We start from the raw sequence: 12,609 nt of genomic DNA, 5'->3' as shown, positions 1-12,609 counted from the left end.
CTTCATTATCCCAGGACCACCGCTGCAGATAAATCCGGCCCCCAAAATCGTGTTCCAGGCCCCGCAATTATCTCTAACGATTACGAGCCATATTTTGTTCCACAGAAAAAGAAGACGTGAGCAAGTTGAATAGTCGCGGCGGCACTTTGTTCTCTATTGGTGGTCATTGCACATGATTTAATTGCGAGATTCGATTTCGGCTGTTTTGTGTGCTCGTTATGCGTACAATCATCATTCGTGATTGAAGAACGTTGAAATGACACTTTATCTTAAATGAAGAGACTTCTTTTTTAACCTTGAATGGAGACTTAAAATGCACGTGATGCAACCTTGTCAACCTTACTGTGGATGACTATTAGTGACGTCAACGTCGTTGAATCTGTCGCTACAGTCGTCAATGTCTTGGTGATTATTATTGCCTCCATAATTACCTTCACCACCTCCATTTCACGTTCACCACAGCGTGCAAGCAACATGAGTCTTAAGATTTCAGACCCTTGTCGTAAATTCACAGCTTACTGGTGATAACCAGTGGTGGAACTATGGGGGGGGGGGGTCTAAACCCACTCCTCTTCTACCGCAAAAAAGAGGAAAATTGTGCAGATAAACGCAGCAAATGCCTATTCTTGGCAGCTTAAACTCCCATCTTGATCCAGACCTGGATCCGCCCCTGAAAACCGCAAACCGGTGGGGTGGGGATGTTTCGAAAATCATGCAGATAAACACAGCAAATGCCTGCTGGCTTGGCAGCCTATCTCCCATCTTGATCCAGACCTGAATCCACCCCTGAAATCCGCCAACCGGTGGGGTGGGAATGTTTCAAAAATCATGCAGACAAACACAACAATGCCTGCTCTTGGCAGCTTAACTCCCATCTTGGTCCAGACCTGGATCCGCCCCTGAAATCCGCCAACCGGTGGGGTGGGAATGTTTCAAAAATCATGCAGACAACAAATGCCTGCTCTTGGCAGCTTAACTCCCATCTTGATCCAGACCTGGATCCACCCCTGAAAACCGCAAACCGGTGGGGTGGGGATGTTTCGAAACATCGGCATCATCTCCGGTGCAGCTGCATCGCTGGCGTGTAGAACCAAGTCTTAAGTGTTTAAAACAAATGAATACTCCAACCTCTGGCCTCATACTATGAGATTCTTGGAGCAGAACGTGAATCTATATGTAGCACGAGTTCCCCAAATCCGAGGAGCCGAAAATCACCCGAAAGCCAACGTCACAGACAAAGCCTAGGCTTCGAAACCTCTAAAATAGCGCCAAATGAGACATCACATCGATTAGATGGGGAAAAAATATGAGTTCAACTTTTCACCCGGAAATGTTCAGTTGGCAGGCATAAGTTGCGTGTACCACACCTCGCAACAATCTCCCGCATGAAGCGTGATTCAGATGGAATCGCCCAAATGCGAATCGTGGGAATTTACCAAGAACCCATCCCCTACACGGTGCCAAATAGTAAAACCCATACGATCTAAGGATATCAGGTTATGATAGAATTGGCATGGCTGTCAGTTTGTCAGCGTTCCCAATTATTGGGACTCTTCAATGCACCTGTGTTGGTTGTTGCGCGCCAGCTGGGACAGATGCGGTAGCTCCACGCTATACAGCATAGTGGCATGAATAAAGTATGGTGTCCTCGAGTAAATTGGCGCTTAAGCCTTATCTCCTTATTACGTGATCCAGATGACCTGATCCACTGATCTACAGATCATGACTTGTCACAACTACTTACTTTCAGGGGTAGATCCTGTGTGAAGACTAGGCAACATTGTGTCTCTACCATCCCCTCACATTCACAACAAACACACACATACGAACAAAAATCCAAATTAACAGACCATTCCTAATTGTTAGAGTTAGGAGGATGGTAAGATGGGAGGATAGTAAGATGGGGGGGGGGTTAACCCTCTGAGTCCCATATCCATGGGTATAGCTGGGCCCTCAAAAAAAGATACGGTGCTGCTTGTTTTTTTTTATGAGGGAAAGAGGTACTGTCTAGGTCTGCATCCATTACAACTACGCAGGTGGGGGGGGGGGGGGACTGAGGGGCCGGAACCCCACTGGCAAGCAATTGGCCCCTTCCTCCCAAGCCCCCTCGGCAAAAACCATAAACATCATCATTTTATGTATTTGTGATTTTCTTTTCGTGTGATTCCCGCTAGCTGGTACTGTCCCCCCCCCCCCCCTTCTAATGCCCTAATTCTAATTCTAGGGCTGCAACATGTAGGAGCATGCTGGCAATAGCTAAGACGCAACCGTAGCTCTGGAAGCCATGCAGTTAGTTTTGAGATCAGTGTACACGGCCTTATACAGGGAAGGTCGCGTCCGAATTACTTGGCTACGGCCGGTTGAATTCACATCCCATAATTGTAATATTCGCGTGTGTTTTGGACAAAGGCTGCAATCGAGTATTCTGGAGAAAGACCCAAAAACACACACAACTGGACGTTTGAGTATAAGTGTAGTTTTAGTTGTTAAAAGCTATTATAGAATTAAACTTCTTAAAAGGAAGTCAGACATTAAGAGAAAGTACATTACATCGTGACTGATTCTTTGGCTAGTGGCCACAGTGTGGGCAGAGGGCCAGAAAGTGTAGGCCGTATATCTCAGTCGATACAACAGGCAAAACTATTGGACGTGAAATAATCAACATTTAAGTTGATGTCGGTCAAGTCTCGACAGAAAAATTCAAACTGTCAATTAGTTTCGAAGTGTTTTTTTTGGTCACAGTTCTATAGGCCCTACTGTCCGGTGCGCCCGTTTAGGGCCAGAGGGCACCAATCTGTCAACCCGTATGCCCTGGCCTACGACGGAAGTTTTGCCTTTGCCCCAAACTTAATTCTCCTTCTCATCATGCTGCAATGGATCCGAATGAAAAACGCGGAAACTCCGGGGCCCGGCAAACAGGAAGCCGGTGCAGCCGGCAGCCTTAATCCGCCCCGGTTTGTTGCGGTCTCGGTACTGCGGTAGGACCGTTTAGCGGTAACCTAACGAAAGACCGGCAATGCAAAATAATAATAAAGTTGTGCCTCTCAGGGGCTGCTAGTATCTTTTTTTTTTTCATGTGTGAGACACCCTCGTGTTTGTTTCGCTTTCCCCCGCGAGTTGTTTGAGGATGCGACGACGCGAAAAGAATAACACAAATATGGAAAAATAAACACAGATTGTCGAAAACAGGAAGCGAGCTGCTATACGGTCGTTGGTATCGTGCGAACTATACTCCGCTAACAACAGGCGAATTTGCTTCGCTTACATCAAACGATTAGTGGCATAGCTGTAGTCGAAGTTACAGGGGACAGTTAGGGGGCCTCTTTTCTTTGGGGGGGGGGGTGCTCATTGGCTTTTTAAACCCCAAACCTCTCATTTTGCCTTTCCCAAAATATGAGCGGGGCCATGTGGGCACCCTTACGATTATACACAAATAAATGCGTTTAAATAAATCAAAGGAAATTGTGAAATTTTGTGGGGTTTTTTAACTGTAAAACTTCCAACAACAGCAGTATCGATCAGAGCTCACCGAGATAGAAACAAAAGCTAAAGATGTGTCAAATAATAGCACTCCACCCTGGAACAACCTTCAAATCAGTTAAGGGAGGGGTGAATTTGTTTGCGAGTGACGACCCACTGACCATTCCTGAAAATCCAGTTTTCCTCCTAGTGCTATTATCGGTGCTTATTCCATCTACGCAGCCCTTTTGGTAACCTTTTCGTGAGGACAAGGGGCACAAAAAAATCGCCCGTTAGGGACCACTCTTACACCCCCACCAAATAAGTAGCCGTCGTGCATCAGAGGAGAGTCAAGGGGGCCCTGGGGGCGGGCGAAACGTGACACAGCACGGTCGGCTCTCTGACAGAGGCCTCTAGCTCCACTCACACCAAACACAGGGAGTCAATATTTATCGAGAGTTGAGAAGACGTATAAACAGGGCGACACCGCTAAAGATCACAGGCCCCAGCGATGGTTTCCATACTTTCGGCTCGCTCTTTATTCTCTTTCTCTGTCGCGACCTTAATATTTGCCCTATGACTTTTGTGTTTATTACGGCCACCTAAAGCACCGTTTTTGCCCCTGTATTTTGTTCTCAAGAGGCCGATAGATTCAAACTTTCTGGCAAACATGACAGAAGTACCGCGGCGGATACCTAACGGCGAGGTGAAATTACGCGGACCAGTTCTGTACCCAAAGTGACACCAATTAACTTAGGTTTGTAGCCCCCCTCCCCTACCAACAAAACCGACTTGACAAACGGGGGAAAACCACAATAATATCGAATTTTACCTAAAGAAGCAATTTTGGGGTCTTTTTTCTAATGGAATTCCAATGGGATATCGAATGTCCAGGCCCGCTATTGGTTGTCGGAGGCAAGCGATAGAAAGTTGCGGTGTCCTAAAGTATGCGCGACAAAGGACCGGCAATCGGTGACGGAATGCGGCAAACACGTAGCGACGCTACAAAATTGAAAGCAAGAAAGGACGAACGAAACCGCACCAAAAGAGGCAACAGTATAAACAGTCGCCACCACAACAAAGAAAATGTTCAACTGGTATGACATGCACACAGTGACGTTACCTGCCAATTTATTATCATTTGAATGTTCACACACTGAACAAAGTGGACTAGGTTCTGAAGAAAATAAGTGGTATAGCTATGGTCGAGGGCTCGTTCCAGAAAGAAGCCGCATTGCTTTCGGTATTTAATGAGGGAGATTGCGGCTCTAGAATGAGTTGACTACACGTACGACGATTGACCTGTTGTATGGAACCAGTTGTCATGTTTCAGCAAACCCTTCTTTATCCCCCCCCCCCCAAAAAAATTCCCGTTTGAGCTCATGAAATCTGACTAGCAGGAAACCTGAAAGGCACTGCCCTAATAATCAGGACAGTGCCTTATTACATCGGCGGATACTTGGTGATAGAAAAGAGTTACTGAATAGTTTCCGAAAGGTAACGTCATAAATGTTAGCCCCGTATTTTGCCGACTGATCATTCCCTAACTTTACCGGGATGTTCCATCCGCCTTGTCTGCTTGCGGCCGGCAATTTTAAGTGTCCGACAATGACACCATTTTGTACACCAAACGTATAAAACTGACTTTCAATTTGACCAGTCGGTCTTCGTCAACCAACTTCATCTGGTGCCCCGATTCACATCCGATGGACTGAAATGAAGTGAAGGTTCGAAATAGGCAATAGGCTCCTAACTTAAACATGAGGTATGGCATGCAGCGCCGCATATTACGTCAACGTCAGCTGATGAAAACTTGCGTTTTCAGTGGTTGCTATGTGTTACTATTCAGAACTACAGACTCAAGAACCATTCAGTTTTATGAAAATGCGTCTGGGAACGAGATATGGAGATTTCAGAAGTTCCTGGATGTCCCCGCCAAGCTGCATGAAAGACAAGAAATATTGAACGACCAGGCCAAGGACATCCTTAACACATATCACGAGATGTCAAGATAACATCTGGTACCATGTCTCTGTTTCTGGACTTTCCCTGCCACATTCATGACACCAGACTATTAAACTTGTCAGCCTTTTTGTATGCATCGGACATACCTGTCTTGTCTTAGGCTCGAAATTGAAATCACTTAACTTCTTGCTCCAACTGTTGGAGAAGCCCTCCTTGCAAGTATTGAGGCCTCAAACATGACTGTGGTGAAATACCAGGGACCTCGTTTCTGCCTTATGGAAATCTTTGGAAAAATGTTCTTGTCCGAAGAGCGAGTCAAACTGTTTTGAACTTGTTTTCCGTTTATTTTTACTCGGATTTACAATCTTGGTTTGAAGATGAACAGTTTTTGATTTTAAAGTTTGTTTCGGTTTCATAAACAAAATTGTAGAGCATGGTGTCGATGATGGTCGCCCTCACTGATGACAAAGCCACATAATGTAAGGAAGGTCTTACTACATAACAGGAGATAAAAAACCTACAGATTAAAATAAGCTGTTGAATAAAAAATGGGACTTTCGTGCCAACAAAGTGTGGAGGAAGGCCGAGTATATCTATGGGTTAATTGTCGACGGGGATAAAACCTACAAGTACTTGAATTCGTCCCGGGTTGAATAGAAAGCACGTTAATTGGTATGTCATATCTTGTAGACGTCTCTCCGGGCGGGCCTCTTCAGAGGCACGACAATACATCTGACAATCCTCTCAGTAGCCACTCCAAGGATGATGGGGTTTTCAGGCTCGGCACGCCTTCGCTCTTGAAGGTTTCGGCAGCTCTTTTCGGAGTTGAGTTTTCTTTGCGAGAGGCCGTTTAGGTGGTGACAAGGCACTGAGAAAAATTATGTTTCGTGGTGTGTATACAAAGTACGATTGGCAGCTGTTTTATATTTGAATTTACTTCTTTCTTTTATGGTGACGATCTAGAGCAAAATAAAAAAATTAAAAAAAAGGTGGGTACAAGTACGACTGCTTTGATGGTGGGTGTTAAAGCTATTTTCAGAATAAAGTATATGTACATAATGTTTTTTTTAAATGACCCTTTTCCCTTGAGATCAATGCTGAATAAAGTGAAAGACGAATTCCGAACAGCAACAAAAACAGCAACAAGAAGAAGCCAACGAAACGAGAAAATGATGTGGTTCCTTTTCAGCTGGGATTTAAACGATTTCAGCCAACAGATCGGCCGATTAAGAACGAAAAGTGATACGCTTTCATTGTTGTTTTGGTGACTGATCTATGTTCCGACACCCCTATGTTCCGACAACCTAGATTGTGTTACTCCCGGTTAGGGTTAGGGTTAGGGTTAGGAATAGGAATATGTGCAGTCGGAACATAGGGGTGTCGGAACATAGAGGTGTAACCGTTGTTTTCACCTGAAATTTGTTGTTTTTCCGTAAAAAAGTTGAAAATGAAAATGAACGTGCTCCTCGAAATCTGTCCCAAGTAAAACAGAAATACTTGTTAAGACACGCGATGCGTTGTAGAATACGAAGAACACATTTTTCCCCTTCGTGGCCTAATCTCTTCTCAATACATTTTCTATAGCTCCTCGAGAAGTGGGATCAGTGTCATTAAATGTTGTGATGTTTCTTAATTTGGAATTACATCTTTCCCCATGCAAATCATACACTTGTTCGGCCGACAGGTGTTTTCAGAGTTGGAGACATGTCGCTCAACACACGATCATAATCAGCGATCATCAATACATTCTGCTTTAACCATCGCTTGGAATTTAACAATATTGGCACAAATAAAGGGGAAAAAAGACAACAGCAAAAAGTGGCCTTGTGGCACTACAAATTACAATAAAAACAGAAATAAGCCGAATGTTTTTGTAGCAATTAAGCCTCTCAAAAGTGCAATGGTGGTCTCTTTGTATCACTCTAACAAAACACGAGCAATCGAGCTAAACACTGGGCTTTATGTGGACAGTTTACCCGGACAAACTATCCTGCTTTACATGGCAATTAGTTCGACCATACCGCCACCGCCAAACAAACGCGCCTTGGGCGGATCCTTGGAACAGGAAAATGATCGAAGCTCTTCTCATTATAGTCCCGACCCACAAGAATCTTTAATCAGGATTTTGGGGACGGGAAGCCCATACTGGTAAGTATTTATCGCCAAGCAAAAAGACTGTTAATTGTCAGTTGACATCACGGAAGAAATGCAAGCATTTGGCCTTTGTCTGGCCGCTGGCCATCACCATGTTTCATGCTTGGTCTTGTCAAACCGATTTGCAGAGAATCCTTTCCGGGGAAAAAAAGAAACCTTAATTTTGTTCGAAAGACCAAATTTGTCCATTATAGACCCCTTTGCGTCTGACGTCACACTCGGGCAGGTCTTTGTTCCTCTGGAATGCGCATGAGTATATGCAATCATACTTTCATAATCAGTGGATGTAATTAACAAAACCTGCCCTCAGTAAGGGTGCATGGTGCAACCGGTCTATAGTATGTCGAATATTTAACGAACTGAGGCCTCGATGGCCAAAAATGGCTTCCGTACACCAATTGAAGTGACTATACAGGACAATGGACCTTATTCACGAGGAGGCCATTTTTGGTCGTGTTCCCGGAATATATTGTTCACGGTGAACTGTTGAATAGGATGGTGCCAGACTATTTATTCATTCTAACCTCATTTTAATTGTTTTTAATGTGGCTTAAAACATTTGGGCATGGTATTTACAATTTTTTTTATTATTATTCATCATCAGGGCAGACTGGTATTAATTTGCAATTAACTTTATGTTATCGCTTTAATTTCTTTTCACAAGTTCCAAAAATGAAGATTTCACCTCGCTTTCAATTTAAAATGGCCAACTCGTGAATAAGGCCCATGGGGGAAGAGAGCGACCAAAATTTTGTTCCGAAGACCAAACTTGCCCGTATTGATAGTCTACGTGCGAGGAGAATTAATGATTAACCTTTCGCATTTTGACGAGCTGAGGCCTCGGTGGCCTATAGTGGCTTCCATACTTTCTAACACACTCGAATTATCAGGGCTTTATATTATATACACAATGTTAAATTCTCCTGGCAGTGCATTTCTAAAAACACCTGCTTAATTAAAAAACGGTCTTATTATCTCTGAAAAGAAAAAGAAACAAAAACACCCTTCTCCCCAATTCCGCTCCGCCCACAATCATCTTGACGTTTCGAGGCCATGTAGGCCTAAGTGAATATGGACAAGTAATACACCATGGGAATTTACGGAACGAAATGAAATGTTTTCGAACTGAGGACATAAAAAGAATTATTTGCCAAAATTTCACAAACCGAAAAAAACAAAATCCAGTGAAGTGACAATAACCGCGGGCCTTTTTGATCTTTATATACAGCGCTGATGTTTCGTAATATTCCAGCAAGGAAATCAGTCCCACAGTCGAACCCAGGTGCACTTTCTTTTGTATTCAGGGTTTAAAAACAACAACAAATCGCCGTTAACAAGTCAAATATTTGTCCCTCAATTTATTCCCTAAGACCCGCCAAGGTCTGACGCCCACAATATTACCAGTTCCCTCTCCAAAAAGGGTAAAAAATGCCGAATATTGTTGACAGTAACTGGTACGAGACGGTCGAAAAGAGTAGGTTTGTTCAGTGAGTGACGTCCGGGTATTGTGCTCTTTCACCTGTGCCCGCGTGTAAATGCTTTCACTTCGCCGAGTTTGCTTTGGCGGTAATATTTCCATAAAACCTACCGCCTATCAGTCAATCGCGAGGGCCATTGTTGAACTTGTTTGTTGACAGTTCGGAGCATTCAAAAACACAAACAACCTCCTTCACCCCCCCCCCCCCGGTTCCCGGGTCGAGCACCGACAATGGATGTATCATGTTTTGTGGAGTTTTGAGCGAAGAAACACGGGGAAAAGAAAATAAACACGTTTATTCCGCAACGCTGGGCACAACGCAACAAGTGCCGAACGCTGCTCTCTCGCAGAATACCAAATTCCGACCTGCATTCGACCGACTGGACGGCTGAAAAACATTTCCCGGTAAAACGAGTAATCTCCGGAATGTTTTCGACAGCTTTGTCTCCCAACTAATTTTTGTCTCGTCACTTTCTGAGAAACAAAATTGTTCTCGACTTTAGGCTAAACATTACACCCATTGAGAAAGGTTCTTTGTCACTTTCCGACATGTAGGTTTTCAAAATTTCCCAGTGCGTTCCTGATCCTTTCCGTCCCCAAAAATCAGTTTGCATCACAAACTGACAAAGTTCAATAGCAAGGGTCAACATTCAACAAGTATTTTATCCATGAAAATGATTGCATTCTTTTTCATATCAACAGCTGCTATGATTCATGTTCTAAGTCATCCGAAAGAAAAACTGTTGATATCCTTTCATTTCCTATTGTCTGCCTCAAAGATTTAGAGGATCATTTTTTTCTTCTGCACCGCTAGGGTGCGCTCATTATACACAACGCGCAAGAGAGTTTGGCAAGAACCCAAGAACACCAATTCGGTAGCTGGTTGGGCTTTGCTTCTGGGAGTCCCAGGGAGCCCGTGATATCAGCTCATGATCCGGGATGCCGTCTTGACCTTCAAAGTGGGGGGAATCACCAGGGTTGTCCCGGTAAATAGTGGGTGACTCACTCCATATGACACAAACGTGGGGGAAATGTCGGGTAGTGTTGCGAGAGCGAGAACCGGGCATGCTTAGGGATTGCGAAATCAGCATAAGCATACAGTAACTATGCAGCCTGACAGTATCATCGGCAGCAGCAGCAGCCTGACAGCATCATCGGCAGCAGCAACAGTCTGACAGCATCATCGGCAGCAGCAGCCTGACAGCATGATCGGCAGCAGCAGCAGCCTGACTGCTTCATCGGCAGCAGCAGCCTGACAGCATGATCGGCAGCAGCAGCAGACTGGTAGCATCATCGTCAGCAACAGCAGCCTGACAGCATCACCCATAGCAGCCTGACAGTATCATCGGCAGCAGCAGCCTGACAGCATCATCGGCAGCAGCAGGAGCCTGACAGCATCATCTTCAGCAACAGCAACCCAACAGCATCACCGAGAGCAGCAGCAGCCTGACAGCATCATCAGCAGCAGCAACAGCCCGTCAGCATCATCGGCAGCAGCAGCATCCTGACAGCATCATCGGCAGCAGCAGCATCCTGACAGCATCATCGGCAGCAGCAGCAGCCTGACTGCATCATCGGCAGCAGCAGCCTGACTGCATCATCGGCAGCAGCAGCAACCTGACTGCATCATCGGTATTAGCAGCCTGGCAGCATCATCAGCGCCGAGCACAGCAGCCTGACAGCAGCAGCAACAGCTATACCACCAGCAGCTTCCATCACCAACGTATAATCTTCCTCTAGCATCAGCTGCAACTGCAACAACAGCAACAGCATTTACGTCATCGCATTAAAAGCATCATAGCATAAGCAGCAGGATCATCAGCAATATCAGGAGGAAGATCATTTAACCATCAGGTACAGCTACAGCAGCAGCAGAAGACGACACAAGCAGCAGCAACTGGGCCATCAGCAATAGCAGTAACAGAAGAAGAAGCAGCAGTAGCAAAAGCAGCAACAGAAGCTGCAGTATCAATAACATCAGCACTTCAGTAACATAAGCAGAAGCAGCATCGGCAGCAGCAGAAGAATCAACAGCGCTAGACAAGCAGCAGCAGCAGAAGAAGCGGGAACAACAAGTCCTCCGACTAAGTTGTTTCCGCTTCTTCTTCTGCTGCATCATCAGCAGCAGCAGCAGCAAAACCAGTAGAGCCAGCAACAGCAACTATAACATCACCAGCAGCATCAGCAGCAGCACCAATAAGAAGAGATTCAAATGAGACTTAAGATTTAATTAAATAACAATAACACCACCATTATCACAGAGGGCGGTATAATCCAGAAAGCAAAGGGCAAGCCCTCGAGTTCCGTCAGGCAGAATGAGCACCGCCCATCTCAAAAGGAAAGTAAAGCACAAGAAAACTCTGTCCTCGAAATCGAGCCATCTTATCGGGATTAAAGCGCTTGGGCGCGGCTTCCCGAGTTTATCAAATCTAACCCCCTTTTGGGGGGACTCGGCTCCTCTCTAGGTCTCCCTCTCGGGCCTCCCTCGAGGGCGGGGTTTCCAGGTGACTCCGTGGGCTAGGCCCGACACGGAGGAAACCTCGCTAGGTGTGACTGCTGGCCACAGAACGAAAGAGGGGGAGAGAGAGAAAGGGAGAAACTATGAAACTGTCGAGAAATATTCAGATCGTGAATCGCGTGCAAAGGGCTGCAGTCACACAGGCCCGTAGGGCTTAAACGAGTGGGCCCCTGAAACAGGGACCGGGAAACGGGTATGTGTGGCATTTACATGGTTAACTAGCAGTCGACACCCACTTGCTTCCCCCTCTCCAAACGAACGTGGCAGAAAAAAAGGAGAAATCGTGATTCACAGAAAATGACAATGAGAAGTATATGATAAATCTGCAGCTGGATAGTTGTGATAAAGCCTAACAGTGTGGTTTCGAATCGTATCACAAATTTCGAATGCATATGATAGTGATACATTAAAAAAAAGGGGGAAGTCCAGATTTTGTTATCTTTGGAATGCAGTCAGGAAAAACAAGTTGCTTTTCTGTCACCTCATCAATCAACTGACGACAAGCTAACAATCGATTTATCTTTAAACCGATTGACGGGAGCATTTTTATAGGAATTTACCGATCAAAATCGATCCGTTAATAATCTACCGATAATACACTGTGACTCACGCGACGTCAAGCTGCAAATCACTCAAAAATGTCATTCCTCAAGTCTATCAATAAAAAAACTCGATAAAGTACAGAATCTCATCAGCTAAGACACAACTTGAATAGACTACAGCTCGTAAGCTGTCTTTGCACATACGCGCAGAGCACGCACTACGTGAACATTGCGCTGAAACGAACACGTATTAATAACTGAAACTCATGGCACACTTTTTACTGTACAATAAGCAACACGTTGGAGTCTACCGCATATCTTTCTCAACAAAGACGAGTTAAAAATAACTGGCCATGTTGGCCCTTTCCCCCATTTAAAGATCTACACAAAATGCTCTCTTGAATTTACTCTATAGACTTTTTCCCCGCACAGAGAAAGACATACATGTAGGCTATACGCTTTACAGGCTGAACGGATTTCAAAATTGATTTCTC

The sequence above is a fragment of the Patiria miniata genome, unplaced genomic scaffold (genome assembly GCF_015706575.1).
Source record: "Patiria miniata isolate m_02_andy unplaced genomic scaffold, ASM1570657v1 HiC_scaffold_4, whole genome shotgun sequence".
NCBI lineage: Eukaryota > Metazoa > Echinodermata > Asteroidea > Valvatida > Asterinidae > Patiria > Patiria miniata.
This window is presented reverse-complemented; position numbering follows the sequence as displayed.